Source organism: Vulpes lagopus, chromosome 1 (assembly GCF_018345385.1).
Source record: "Vulpes lagopus strain Blue_001 chromosome 1, ASM1834538v1, whole genome shotgun sequence".
NCBI lineage: Eukaryota > Metazoa > Chordata > Mammalia > Carnivora > Canidae > Vulpes > Vulpes lagopus.
Genome location: NC_054824.1, coordinates 139343490 through 139359510, shown reverse-complemented (window position 1 = coordinate 139359510; position 16021 = coordinate 139343490). Strand labels below are relative to the sequence as shown.

At 37.3% G+C, this 16021-nt stretch overlaps 1 pseudogene; it reads left to right on the top strand.

Moving 5' to 3' along the window:
• LOC121487522 overlaps positions 1-5847 on the top strand; it is a 128843-nt pseudogene extending 122996 nt beyond the window's left edge.
• Positions 5848-16021: the final 10174 nt, after the last annotated feature.

Genomic DNA, 16021 nt, shown 5'->3' with positions numbered 1-16021 from the left:
GGCTTTATACCAGTCTATCTTTACTTTGTAACTACCACCATTTCACCTCTTCTGGTTGTCCTACAGTTTCCATTCATCACAAAAGTGTTTTTGTCGATCAAACTTTCCTTAATGCTGTGAGCTGTATTCTCAGCTGCATTGATATTAACTATTATTATGAACTATTGGATATGAACTATTATTGTATAGTTCATATCCAAACTTTCATAGCCCTTTATCCAATTGATTTGGTGCTTATTCTTTTTGACCTTTGCATTTCAATGATTAATCTTCATGTTTTATATTCCTTACAAGAGAGTAAGCTTCTTGAATGTACCTTTTTTTCTTGAACATATCTTAAAATTGTTTTGAATCAGCAGTACACAATACAAAATTTTGCATCGAGTTAGTAATTAATTTTTTATTTAGTTAAAACTAATGGAAACTACTTCTAACCAATTTAAAGTACTAGGGATAGTGTTTACCTTATCACCTGAAAAAACTGTACTTCCCCATCCTAATGGCAAAATATATGAAATAATAACTTTTAAGACACTGCAGATCAGCATTGAAGGTGCAGGGATCCTCATGAAATGGAAAAGAAAATGAATGTCCCAGCTGACTGCCCTGGATACTTTCTAATTCACAGCACTGAAAAGGTGGAACCGATGCCAAGTCCAGTGAATTCCCTGAGTTGAGACAGATCTGAGAGGTCCAGGGAGGCCGCAGTGGCTGAAGTTCACAGCAAGAGAAAAAAGAACTTCAGAGGGAGAGAACTTTGGAGGTCTGCAGAGGACTCCCCTCATGTATTCAGTGGAGAGTTGCTCAGTGAATCTGTGTGAGGAAACTATCCAACATCAGGAAGGTAAGAGTGACTGGTGCTGACACAGGTAGAAGAATCACACTTGTTCCTCTAAGTCATCCTGGAAATCTACATGCTTCAACAGGACATTGGGTAAAAAAACCCAGAAGGGTCTTGCTTCAATAATGAGAAATAATTAGCCCAAGACTAAATGCTGCTCTGGTTTTACCTAACAAATTACTGTTCAGTTATACTACAGTAAAGCTGTTTAAAAAAATTAAGGCAGTTGAAATCATTCAGTTGAAAATACTTTGGAAAAATTCCTCTGTAATGTAATCTTTGACCTAGTGGATATTTGGGAGTGTTTCGGGTTTTTGGTTTTTTTCCCCAAATGTTTGTGCTTTGCTCTTTTTTCATGTATTCTTTTCTTACTAATTTAGCATTTAATTCTGCTTTGTCAAGAGAACTATTCTGTACATATTAATTCTTTGGATTTCATTAAAATGATACTATTATCTGAACTGAGGGATAATTTGCTGTCATTGTTTCTCATTTCAGGATTCTAAACTTTATACTAGCTCCTTCTGTTTTCAGCACTCACCAGAAAGTGACCCTACCCAGAATCTGCTTTCATTCCTCGCTTAATTCTGATGTCAATGTTCAAATTAGGTTATTCTTTCCCTTTAGCTATGCCCAGCTAAGTTTGTAACAACACCAGGACTCTTCATGTCTCATATGTCACTCCACAGAGCAATTAGCAATAGAGATATTGAAACAGAACATTTGGGGGTTTACTTAGCTTAGGTGTGATTGACATCACATAGGATGTCCAAATTGCATTCAAGCCCATGTATAGCTCCCCTATTCAAATCCATCAAAGAAGGTAAACTCCTTTAGGGGAAACTTCAGCCATTAGAGCAAAATCATGTTACTTGTAGATTTCTCTTCTTCCTTTCCTTACCCACCATAGATTTTTGTGATGTCTTTTATTATGCACAGTTTTTATGTTCTAGGCCACAGAATAGAACCATATTAGCAAATTCTTTGTTAAGAGGAGTAAAAAAATACAGGCCATTAATAATCACTATCTTTGTTTTAATTAAGTTCTGCTAAGTTCATTTAGTTTATAAGTAACTGTAAGAGACAAAAAAACCATATGTTTCTCTTTCCACATATACATATCTCTACATATTTAAGAACTTCCCCACACTTCTTCCCATACTTAATTTTTCAATAATTAACAATAGCAGCAAGAACCTACTTCCTGACAGAATGCAAATCTTCAAATAAATGAAAATTCATTTACCTTCTCCTACAAATGGATGGCCCAAGCTCCATCTATATTATTCCTTCCAGGAACTGGAATTAACTTCCATCCTGTCTTTATAACCAGTAAAGTTTGCATTAAGTTATAGTTAGTCGCAATCACCCTGCCATATGAAAATGGTAGGAAAAAATAAATTATACACACATACATATACACACATATATATAAGATAATTTATTATCTAAATCTATTTGCAGGGGATCCCTGGGTGGCGCAGCAGTTTGGCGCCTGCCTTTGGCCCAGGGCGCAATCCTGGAGACCCGGGATCGAGTCCCACATCGGGCTCCTGGTTTGTGGAGCCTGCTCCTCCCTCTGCCTGTGTCTCTGCCTCTCTCTCTCTCCTCTCTGTGTGTTCTCATGAATAAATAAAAAATATTAAAAAAAATAAATCTATTTGCATATCAAGATCTATATATAATTAAGATATTATAGATAATATGCTACATATATATGTCACACTATTCTTATATATAGAGAGATATAGGTCTATAGATACATATTTAGATGGATAACTGGATAGAGAGAAGGAGAGAGAATAAAAAAGATAACAGGTATGTCCTAGAATTCTCATTTCTGCAGCTGGCCACATAGCTGGGTTGATATATTTAACTTATTTTCTTCACTGCTCATTCAACATTCCACTTGTTCTCAAACAATATCCAGTTCATCAGGAGTCTTTTACTAGTAGGACAATCTGTATCACAAATCCTGAAGAATCTGAGTCTCTGATGGTTCACAATGTGATTAAGATCACTATACACTTTATACTTAACCTGAGAAACTTTTGAGTATGAGAGTTCTATTAATAATTACGCTAGTAATGGGATACCTGGATGGCTCAGTCAGTTAAATATCTGACTTGATTTTGGCTGAGGTCATGATCTCAAGGTCATGAGATTGAGCCCGGAGGCAGCAGGCTCTGCATTTAGTGGGGAGCCTGCTTGAGAGTCTCTCTCTCTCTGCCCCTCCCCCTGTTCATGCTCCGTCTCTAAAATAAACAAACAAACAAACAAATAAAAAATTAAGTACCCTAACTGACATGGGGGCATGGAAGGGTTGCCCCTTCTATGTCTGGTGGCTCAATGTCATGAGAAGCCAAAAATAGCTATGTGGCAATTCAAATATCCAATTAAAATGAAGTATTGTATTCTAAAGAAAGGTTCCTTCTTGGGTATGAAGATTGCTAAACCTGAAATTTCTGAATTCAAATTATTAGTACGTAGTACAGAGAAGTGCATATCACACTTCCATCCTATGTTTCTCCATCACTGTACTTCGATTATGGGAAAGAAACATCATATATTGGAAAATATCTCTTAATTGGCTTGTAACTAATTTCTCACAAAGGTAGATCACTGTTTTTCAGTTCAACTTTTTCTTAGTGATGATGAAGACAGTGAATTGCATCTGCATAAGCTCATTACTGGACATTTTTGCTGCAAAATAAGTGCCTTGATCAGAAGCTATGTAGTCTGGGATGTTATGGTGGTGAATAAGACACTCATGAAGAATGTCAGTATTGTTGGCAGATGTGTGTTAGGAATTCAATGCAAATACATATCTAATATAAGTGCAGTTCAAATGAGGATGAATCACTGGCCAGTCCATAGTGAGTGGTCTCTAATATAACTGTCCTGGCAGCAGATAATTAGCTAGTCTTCCTGTATATACTGATAAATTGGGTACTCAGTAGTGGTAACCAGACTGGCTTTGTTGGGATCACCCATGTTTTTGAACCTATAAATAATCTGTCTCCTTTTCATTTTGGTCTCTTTTTTAGGAGTCAAATGAACCAGCACAGAGGTGGCTGAGTGCTAAATAATAAGATAGAAAGATAGATCCCCACTTCCTGAAACAAGGCTCCTAAATCACTAGTAAATAAGGATGTTAGGAAAACCTCTTGTTCTAACATTTAGTTTTCTACCAGTTCCCATCATAGAGCTCCTAAAACTCTTTATTATTTCCTAAGTGATAAAGGCACTATGAGCATCTTTTGTCCTAATATTTTGTCTTTGATCTTGGTTCCTGATGCAGAGCTCCTAAATCCCTTGGAATTTGCTAGGTACCTTTTGTTCTGAGACAACTGAGTTTCTGGATGGTTTCTGGATGGAGGCTGGTCACCAGCAAGATCAATCCATGATTAAACTTGGAATTTTAAGCCCTTTCCTCCATTTTCCAGAGAGGAGAGAGGGGTTGGAAATGGAATTAATAATCAATCATGCCTACTGAGAAAGCTTTCATAAAAATCCCAATACTATGGGGTTGGGGGAGCTTCCAGGCTTTTCATATGGTTATGAAAGCATCCATATACTGGGAGAGTGACATATCCTAACTCTACAGGGTAAGAAGTTCTTGTACTTCCAGATCTTGTCTCACATACTAATGTTATCATATCCTTTGTTATATAATAAACTGGCAAATATATGTGTTTTTCTGAGTTCTGTGAGCTGTTTTAGCAAATAATTGAGTACAAACGAGAGGTCACGGGAACCTCCAATTTGTAGCTAAGTCAGGCAGTTGTCAGTAACCTGGGTACCTATTACTTGCAACTGGCTTCTGAAATGAGGAGGGCAGTCTTATGGAACTAATCCCTTAATCTGTGGGGTTTGCACTAACTACTGTTATGTCAGAATTAATGTGAATTGTAGGGCACCCAGTTGATGTCACAGAGAATTTTTTGATGTGGGGCAAGAAACACTCCACACATCTGATGTCAGAAGTGTGGTGAGTGTGGTAGCAATGTGAGAGAAGAAACACAGGAAAAAGACTTTGTTGTTGCTATATACTGAGGAGAAAGTCTCAAAGAGTTATCTTGTCTACCAGATTATTGAGAAACCAGTGAACATGTCATACAAAAATGCATCATTTATGTTGTCATATATTGGGATTATTATTGCTACTTTCAATAAATTATTTAATAAATATTTTAACTTTTTCTCAATTTTGGTTTCTAATGTAGCAAGTATCAAAATATACAACTCATAGACACATAGATCAATGGAACAGAACAGAAAGCCCAGAAATGGACCCACAGCATATTATATGGAAAATATCCATATAATATTGGAAATAATATCCAATGGGAACAAAGGTAGTCAAGATAACAAACAAATGATGTTGGGAAAACTGGATACCAACATGCAAAAGAATGAAATCAGACTGCTTTCTTACACCAAACAAAAACAAATTCAAAATGGATTAAAGACCTAATGTGAGATTTGAAACCAGAAAAATCCTAGAGGAGAACCCAGGCAGTAACTTTTTCAACATCAGCCGTAGCAACTTTCCAGATAGTCTCCTGCCACAAGGGAAACAAAAGCAAAAAGAAAAAACAACAAAAAACTATTGGAACTACATCAAAATAAAAAGCTTTTGCATAGTGAAGGAAACAAGCAATCTATAAGTATCTAATAATGATTGGGGAGTCCCAGCAAGCAACAGGACCAAAAAGAAGCAGGAGAATCTGGACATTGCTCTAGAGATAGATGGGCTAGAGGAGAAGCTGTTGCAGTGTTAGGGAGACCGGGAGGGTATAAACTCCAGGCTCTACAGGGCAAAGCTAAGTTCAAGAGGCCAGGAAGTCTCTGGAGAAGGAGAAAAGCAACCCAATGTACAAAGCCTCCAACTATGAGAAGGAGCTAAAGTTGCTTTGGCAGGAGAACCGAAGGAAAAGAACATGCTGCTCTCTGTGGCTATCTTCATCCTCCTGACCCTCATCTGTACCTACTGGACCATGTGAGCCTGAGACTTCACAGTCAGCACAGGGTTCCTCTTGGTTCCCTGGTCACAACCAAACAGGCTCTTTAAGCTTCAAGACTACAAAGATTCAGGCACATTTCTCTCCAACCCAGACACTGGAGCATGGCTTCCTGACAGCCTAGCCCCTCTTGCCTCCTGGTACAGTTGTGGGGCCTGGGTCTCCAGAGAGACTTTGTGCTGGCTTCTCCCTCAGCCTAAGGGAAAGACAACAAAGAACAACAAGGCTTCTCCTGTCTGGAAAATTTTTTAAAAATTTAAAAATTAAAGGAAACCAATGGAATGGGAGAAGATATTTGCAAATGATATATCTTTTATATCATTATAACCCTTTTATATCATTATAACCCATCTTATAACCCTTTGGATAAAGGGTTAGTATCCAAAATATATAAAGGACTTATAAAACTCAACACCCAAAATACAAATAATCCAATTAAAAGTGGGCAGAAGACATGAATAGACCTTTTTCCAAAGAAGACATCCAGATGGCCAACAGACACATGAAAAGATGCTCAACATCACTGATCATCAGGGAAATGCAAATCACAACTACTAGGAGATATCACCTCATACCTGTCAGAATAACTAAAATCAACAACACAAGAAACTACAGGTATTGTTGAGTTTGTGGAGAAATGGGAATCCTCTCACATTGTTGGTAGGAATGCAAACTAGTGCAGCCACTTTGGAAAACAGTATGGAGGTTCCTCAAAAAGTTAAAAATACAACCACTCTATGATCTAGCAATTGCACTACCAGATATTCACCTAAAAAATACAAAGATACTAACTCAAAGGGATATATGCACCCTGATGTCCATAGCAGCATTATCTATAATAGTCAAATTATGGAAGTAATCCAAGTGTGTGTGTATGTGTGTGTGTGTGTGTGTGTGTGTGTATTTATAGTGGAATATTACTCAACCATAAAAAAGAATGAAACCTTGCCATTTGCAATGACATAGAGCTAGAGAGTATTATGGTAAGTGAATTAAACCAGTCAGAGAAAGAGAAATATCATATGATTTCACTCATATGTGGAATTTAAGAAACAAAGCAAATTAGCAAAGGGAAAAAAGAGAGAGAGAGGCAAACCAAGAAACAGACTCTTAACTATAGAGAACAAACTGATGGTTACCAGAAGGGAGGTGGATGGGAGATGGGTTAAATAGGTGATGAAGATTATGCATCGGGTGTTGAATCACTATACTGTACACTTGAACTATTATTATACTGTATGTTAATTAACTGGAATTTAAATAAAAACTGTAAAAAAAGATACAGTTCACATAAACACAAGCTTTTGAAGGATTTCAATAAATGTTAAGACTATAAAGGGCTCTTGGGGCCAAAAAGTTTGAGAACTCCTTCTCTAAAGCATAGTAGTTATCTGCTGAGGGCAGCAGAGTTTTGCTCTAGGTACAAACTGCTTGGCACCTACATTATGATATTCTTGTCAGGGCTTTTCAGGGCCCGCTTATAACACTCTAAACTGCCATTGCCCCGTAAGAGCCAAATGGCAGAGATGCTTGAATTGCAACCCAGGCCAGGTTAAAAGACTTATTTTTCTCTGGATCTTACCCAAAGTTGCCAGTTTTGGGGGCTTCTGAATAAATAGTTAGAAGCAAAACAACCAGATATATCATATGCGGCCTCTAAAGTCCTAATATCCCTGCCCATAAATCAATACTTTCTATAGTAGTTGTTGTTGCAAGGTATAACAGTTTTTCTTTGCTTTTAAAGGGAATATCCCAATAGACCACAAATGAATGATTTCTAAATATTTCATCAAGTAGCAGACCCCTGAATTCTAATGGAGTTTATCTCCTGACCCCTGGATGATCCTAACAAATGCAAGTTACTAGAACACAAAATTCCTTGCTACTTTCAGCTTACCATGTCCTGTCAGCATGAGAAAATCAATGTAATAGACCAATGTGTCCTGTGGGATGGAGAATATCAAATTTCTTGCAGACTAATTACAGCTGATATAACTCTGATATAAGAGAATAATGTTGTACCATTGCCCAAGTCAGGTGAAATCTAAACTATGCACATTTATATACAGTAAAATGTGCTCAACATATCAATAGCTACATATCAGATGTTACTGACTTGCTGGTTTGCTCTACTGAGGAGACTACATGTAGCTCAGCTGCAAGTGACGTCACTGACTAAATTTATGGTAATTGTTCTCATTCTTCAAGATCCATCTATTTTCTGCACAGTCCTCATTGGTAATTTAAAGAGAGATATGATAAGGATAACCACTTCATGTCTTTTAAATGATTGATTATGGCACTAATCTCCAAGAAGCTCTCATGAATGAAGGATTGCATTTGTTTTATTATTTTTCATAAGAGTAGGGAGCTTCTGGGTTTTTTTTCTTACTTAGCCTTTTCCAAAGCTCCAACCTAATGGGTCAGAGACTCAGTATAGGAATTTTGTCACTTGCTAAGTGCATCCAGTCTAACTATACACAGAAGGACTGGGGAACAGTCATATGGTAATTCTTCTTTGAAGTAAACTTGAGCCAAAACTCCATTTACCTCCTAATCCCATAAATTCTTGTTCTGGCCAGTAGATCACAAGGGCTTTCTGGGTTCCCAAAGATTAACAGTGACTCAGATTCTGGGCTCAGTTATTCCAAAAATGTCGGGTATTTTCCTTTCCCTAGCACAAATCACCCTGCTATGCCTATAACAAGCATTATGTAAATATCGATTACATTGTAGAGGAAAGTTTAAGCAAAGAGGAAAATGGAAGCACATATTTGGAAATTATTGCAAAGGTCTTCATTAAGCTTCTCCAAAATCCCTCTGCCTCTTTTTTTTCTTCCCTGTTCCTTATCATTTTAAGATATAAATATTAAAAAAAAAAAGATATAAATATTGCTGGAGAAGAATTGGTTAAGGAGCTACAATTCAGATTAAGTCGGATTTTATTTCTAGGGATCTCATGATCAATGAGACATCATCAAAACATTCTGATTGCCATCCCTACTTTGTCTCTGACAGTTAAGTGCTACTGCCTTCTACCTCCTAGAATTTCTATCATCTGACCTACAATCAGTAGTCCTATCATGATACTAGCATCTTTTTACTTGCATCTATAGTCTGCAGAGGATAAATTCAAGGATGCTAGAACTTCTCTCAGAAGTTTACTTCTCATGACTTTGTGGAGGGAATTTCTATAAATGGAGTCCGGGCTGGATGAGCTGGTCACATGCAGTAAATCCACACTTGTTCCTCTTGATTGAAAGAACAATAATGATAAAAAATATACATTTAAAAGAATAACTTTCCAGGGCACCTGGGTGGCTCAGTCAGCTAAGCGTCTGTCTCTAGATTTTTGGTTCAGGTCATGACCTTACAGTTGTGAGACTGAGCCCCTTGTTGGGGTCTGCATTCAGCAGGGAGTCTGCCTGAAATTCTCTCCCTCTGCCCCTCCTCCTAACTGCATGCTTGCTTCCGTGCTCTCTCTCTAAAATAAATAATCTTTTAAAAAAGAATAACTTCCCACTTACAGGGTCTCTCTGGTTGGCCCTTTCTTTCGAAAGATTGACTACTCATGATGCTTGATTGGCCTGTCTATCCAAATGAGCAGCTGAAGAAATAAGCAACAATCAAAATACATTTAAGCATAGAACTGATATTGGTCAAATGGAGACCAGTTAAAAAATAAATGTGTGCCATCTCAACCCAGACAATTTTTAAAAATAAACTTTTAATTTTTAGAGAAGTTTGAGTTCATAACAAAACTGAAAATAAGGGTCAGAGATGTCCTATGTCCCCCTTGTCCCTACCCATGCACAGCCTCCCCCAAGACCAACAACCTGGACCAGAGTTAGACATCCAATGCAGCTGATGAAACTTCACTGACACATCATGATCACCCAAAGTCCATGATTTACTTCAAAGTTCACTATTGGGTTGCACATTATATGGGTTTGGACAAAAGTATAATGTTATGTATCTACTATTATAGTATCATACGGAATAGTTTCACTGCCCTAAAATTTCTCTGTGCTCTATCTATTGCTTCAACCCTACTCCTTATTTCCTGGCAACTGCTGATCCTTTGACTGTCTTTACCATTTCACTTTTTCCAGAATGTCATATAGTTGGAGTAATACAGGGTGTAGCCTTTTCAGATTGGTTCTTTCACTTAGTAATAAAGCATCTAAGCTTCCATGTCTTTTTATGAGTTGATAACTCCTTTTTTTTAAGTGCTGAGTGTATACCCCATTATCTGGAAATACCAGAGTTTGTTCATACTTTCACCTACTGAAGTTTAGGCAATTGTAAAGCTGCTATTAAGATCTGTGTGTTTCCAGATGTGTGCTATAAACATCTGTGTGACTTTTGATGAACACAGTTTTCAACTCCTTTGTATCCAAGGAGCACAATCGTTGGACCATAAGAGAAGTGTATGTTTAGTCTTGTAAAAAGCAGCCAAAATGTCTTCCAAAGTGGTTGTGACATTTTGCATTTGCACTAGCAATGGACGATAATTTCTATTGTTCAACATCCTTACCAGCCTTTGGTGTTGTCTGTTTTGGATTTTGGCCATTCTAATAGGTATAGAGTGGTATCTCATTGTTTTTTAATTTGTATTTCTCTGATAACGCATGATGTAGAGCATCCTTTCATATGCTTATTTGCCATCTGTGTATCTCTAGGGTGAGATGTCTGTTAAGGACTTTGGTCCATTTAAAAAAAAAAGATATTTGGAAGTCAGAGAGAGGGGAAGGAGAGAGGAGAGGAGCAGAGAAAGAGAATCTTTCAAGCAGACTCCTCACTGAGCACAGAGCCTGACACTGGGCTGGATATCACAATCCATAAGATCATGACCTAAGCTGAAACCAAGAGTCAGCTGCTTAAGTGATTAAGCCACTCAGGTGTCCCAGGCCCATTTTTAAAATAAGGTTGTCTCTTATTCCTGAGTTTTAAGACTTCTTTGGATGTTTATTTTTCCAAATATACAAAAGATGCCCAATGAAGATACTTTTTATCATATATATATTTGCAAATATTTTTTCCTAGTCTATGGCTTGTCTTTTTACTTTCTTGGCAGTATCTTTCACAGGGCAGAAATTTTTAATTTTAATAAAGTCTGGCTTACCAATTCTTTCTGTCATAGATTGTGCCTTGGTGTTGTAATCCAGGCCATTGTTGACTGAAATATTCAGATAATTAAGCAAATGAAGAACATAATTTATCGGAATTATCATTGCCATAGTCATATACTATATGCCAGTGATATATATATATATATTCCTGTTTCTGTATTTCAGCAGACATTAGCATTAAATTTCAACTTGTTGAAATAATCCATATAAGTAATGGAATGTCATTGTTAAGAGTACTTTATAAATTAAAAATATAGGCTAAATATATGTCTTCAGAATATTCAAGCGAGAAAACATAAGCACATTTCACTGTTTACTCACAGGTTCAGTTTCACTTTAGGGAACCTCTCTGCAAATCCCTTTAAAGTGCTGAGTTAAAGGAAGGAAGAGAGCTTGTTAGGAGCCTAAAGTTGGCTAAATTTAGATATGTAAATGAATCAGCAGGGTTTGCTTATACTCCATAGGCATTCTGTGCAACCTCTCTGTCTTTTTCCTCCTTACTCCATCCTCAATTAAAAGAGTAGTTCAGTTACTGGGTCAAATCCCTGTGTTGACCTAGCTTTTTGGCTGCTCTGAGAGGGTAGAAGCCTGTACATCACAGAGAAGTGGCAATTAGCTCTCTTGTAATTAAGAAGTGAATGAGACTACTGAATGGAGGTGGGCATTTCTATTCTGCTGAGGGGAAAACACGGGATGAATTAAGGAGAATTTTCTTAGCATAGTATCCCCTAGAAATAGGTCCACCATTTATCCTAAAATGGCATACAGTCCTGGGATGATGCCAAAAAAAATTACTGGAATTTTTAGTTAGACTGGGAATTGGAGAAACTCACACAGACCTACTCATAAAGAGAGGCCCTTGGAACAAATTGGTGCCATTTGTAATGAGATAAAAAGGTCTGTCAGCCACCTAGAATAGAATTTTAATATACTGTCATGTGTTATTTTAGAATCAAAGATTATTGGGTACAGAAATGTATAAATGAAGTTATTGTTTTTAGCCTTATTTCAAATTGCCAAGTGGTTAAATAACAGAGGGGTTTGTTTTGTTTTGCTGCAGACAGCAGAGAACCAGTCAACTTACTTAAGTAATGGAGATTTTTATTGACAGAATAAATAGCAACAGATTTAGAAATATAATCAGAAAAGTATCAGGAACTGATACTGTACAGGTTGTTCAGTAACTTCTCATTGTGTATCTGAATTTTTTTTCTGAGTTGAAATCTCTTCTCTCTTCTAATCAGCTCTGCCTGCTAACTCATTGTTTTCAGTCCATGATAGCTTTGGCTTTCACAAGGTTCTCAGCTTGCCATACTTCTAACTCTAGGTCCTTCCATTGGTTGCTGCTTTCTAACTAACTGGTTCCTTCACTTTCATATTCCTATGAGGGAAAATGTGAGGATCAGCTAACTTTGAAGGTCAATATATCCTAATTTTATATAATTGACCTGCCTCAATTTTTCTATTATACCAACTTCTGTTTTATTCCAGTCTGTACCTATCTTACTGTTAAGAGCTATTAGACTTCCCAAGTTGCATGCGTGCACACACACACACACACACACACACACATACACACACACACTGTGACTTACATTGTTTTTCTTTTTTATTTTCAAAGATTTTATTTATTTATTGGGGGTGGGGTGGGGCAGAGACCAGGCAAAGGGAAAAGCAGGTCCCATGCAGGGAGCCTGATGTGGGACTCCATCCCAGGTCTCCAGGATCACACCCCAGGCTGCAGGCGGCGCTAAACTGCTGCGCCATGGGGGTTGCCCTGTTTTTCTATTAGTAGCCTAAATGACCTGGAGGAAGCTTCCCCCATCCCTCATATTTATCTTTCTTGGCTACAGGGAAACACTTGGGTCTTTCCTCTCCATACTGGCAGCTGGAGTACTTGGAGATGGTTTGAGGCCAAATGACCAGACATCTGTACTGGTCTGCTGGACAACAGTGCTGGACAACACTCAGTGACTTTTGATGATTAGCATTTACTTCTTGTATGTGTGTGGGGTCAGCTATTTTATCTAGAATAAAAGTCTCACAGTCAATGTTAGTTCACTGCTCCTCACTGTACATAGCTTCTGAAAGACTGGCTACCTTCCAGAACTACCTTAGGGAAGAGGGCTGTGGGTCTCTATTATCCCTTCTCTCCACCTTACTCTATTGTTTTCCCTGACCTACATCTCCAGGAGTTTTAGAGGCTCAAGAGGGAGACAGTTCAGCCTCCTCTTTGCCTTCCCCACTCAAACACAGCTCTCTAATTTAGAGGTATCTCTTTTCTAGCCCAGTAGGTAGATATGTATTTAAATTCTTGGCCTCCTCAGGAAGCTGTTAATTTTGTTCTATTTTTCTTTATCATTTTGTTTTTAAATTGTTTTCTAGGGATCCCTGGGTGGCGCAGCGGTTTGGCGCCTGCCTTTGGCCCAGGGCGCGATCCTGGAGACCTGGGATCGAATCCCACATCGGGCTCCCGGTGCATGGAGCCTGCTTCTCCCTCTGCCTGTGTCTCTGCCTCTCTCTCTCTCTGTGACTATCATAAATAAATAAAAATTAAAAAAAATTGTTTTCTACAATGAACATGTTATTTTTGTATTAAGTTAAAAGAAGAAAGCCCACTTGATTTTTATATAAAAAATGCTTCGTATATGATATCTGAGTCAATATGCCCATGTCATGAATCAAAGTTGGAGAAATAATTTATTTTATAAATAAATCCATGAAGATGTGACATTATGCATTTAGGAAATCCCACAGATAATCTAATGTCACTTGACAGAAGTTATTTGTTTTTCTATTTCCTGACTGACAATGAAGCAGTCCCCTCATAGCCATCTGACCACCTCCAATTCCATCCAGCTACTATGGACCTCTGCCCTGCTCACAGGATTCACATCATCTTATTAATAATGATGCTTTATAAAACATCAGTATATACTGTTGAGAAAAGGCCTAGTATATGCCCTAATGCCTCAAAATAAATGTGAGTTACTCCATTGCCCCTCATAGAGGGAGGACTCATTTTGTACTCACTTCAGATAGTGAAAGTAAAGACTTTATTTTCTTAAAAAGAACTGTAGTCAGTATTTATCCCCCTAAAGAGGTGTTTTGTGAAGTCCTCAGTCATCCTAGCACTCTGGAAATTTCTCCCTTAGGGAACCTCTCACTCTGTGTATGTATGAGCCTGGCTCTGTTACTATAATTAGCCAAAGGAAAGAAAGGTAAATGCTTTAAAACTAAGGAACCTATAAAAGTAATGTTAATGTAAATAGCAGATTTTTGGTCATCAATGTTTTAGCAATTGGAGGAATACTCTTGGCAACTGGCAATCACAGATCAACTTTATACTTCTCTCTTATACCCACTCCTCCAAATGGATGTAAACAGATGATGCTGAAGCAATGGTGCCCAAATGATAAAAACAAGAAGATATCCCCAGCATCAAATTTCTAATCATAGTCATTTCAGACATGAAAATGAATTTCCTTGTTTAGCAGGTACATTGACTTAATGATTTTATGGTAAAATAGTACATAGATACCTTAGTTATGTAGTTGAATAAGTAAATTGAAATACAGAGTAAGTATGGGTTGAAAACCAATCATTGGAGATATACATAAGGTCACATCTTATAGCAAAAATACTAACAACACTCATAATGAGACCTTTGTCCTGAAATTATGCTAAATGAACTTGGGAGCCAATTCTGTAAGTTTTGTGAGTTTTCCTTTAGCTTTCAGAAGAGAATAGCAAGTAGCTACATACCTACTAGGAAAAACCACAAAGACATATGCGTATCTGTGCCTACACACGCCTATTGATACAAACTTGTATCCACATAAGCAGTCTAATGCATAAATCAGAAGTCATCAGTTCTTTTAACTCCACCACTTGACTGGAAAGAGGACTGAATGGGCTGTTTTTTATACCATCATAAATATTGCAGTTTTGTTCTTTGAGCTTCAAAATAGGAAGCAGGTTTTGACCAAAACTATGAAAACTGTCTTTCTTATTTGTTACACAGCATTCTCAATTTTCTCTAGAAATCTTTAAAAAATAAATATGCAATGAAATAAACAAGCAAGCAAATAAATTTTACATTTTACACTATGTAATGCTTTTAAAACTAAAAAAAAAAAAGTTTTCATACAACACAAATTTCATCAACAAACCAGCAAACTCCAAGAGGGAAGGGACTTGGATGGCTGGTTGTTTGGTTAGTTTATTTTATTCCTATATTCCAAGTACCTTAATCAGTTTTTAGCGTATGGTCTAACACTCAGTAAATATTTGGTGAAGGAATAAATCCCTCATGAATGAATTCTTTATGATATTTTTTTCACAAAATTCATGGTCAAGAAAACCCTATTTTGTTGGGGGCATCTGCGTCAGCTTTCACCACTAAAAAAATGTATTTCCCAAACCAGAGAATGGTAAGAACTGTGTGCCACTGAGTCAGAACTGTGACCACGCTTTGATAATTCAAGCAAAGCAAATGGACACTTGGGGTCATTTGGACCAGTAGATGAGAAGGATATTTAACACTTTTAAAACTAAGAAAAAGTTTTCACACATCAAATATTTCATCAGCAAGTAGCAGGAGATTAGAAGTATATTTTCAATCAAGATGCTCCTTCTAACTATGGAAAGAACACTGTACCTGTGGAGAAATTAAAAATTTAGAGGAAGTAGAGACATATGTAAAATATGTTAAATATAAAACCTTTAGCTAAAGGACAGTCAGTATCAGGATTTTAGCATAGAGATCATGGGAAAATAGCAAAAAGAAAGAGAATATAAGAATATGGGAAATCATCAAGATAGCAGCAAGGGGCAGTCTCACCTCACTTCCACAAGTTGCCAGGTTGATTGGTTTTCAAAAGAAGTTGAGGACCTGAACCTTTGAAACACAACTCAATACAAAGTATTGATTCTAGCACCTAGGACAGTGCCTGCCACGTAGGAAAAACTCAATAAATATTTGTGGAAAGGCAAGATGATGAAATTCCCTTTTGTTCAGTCCA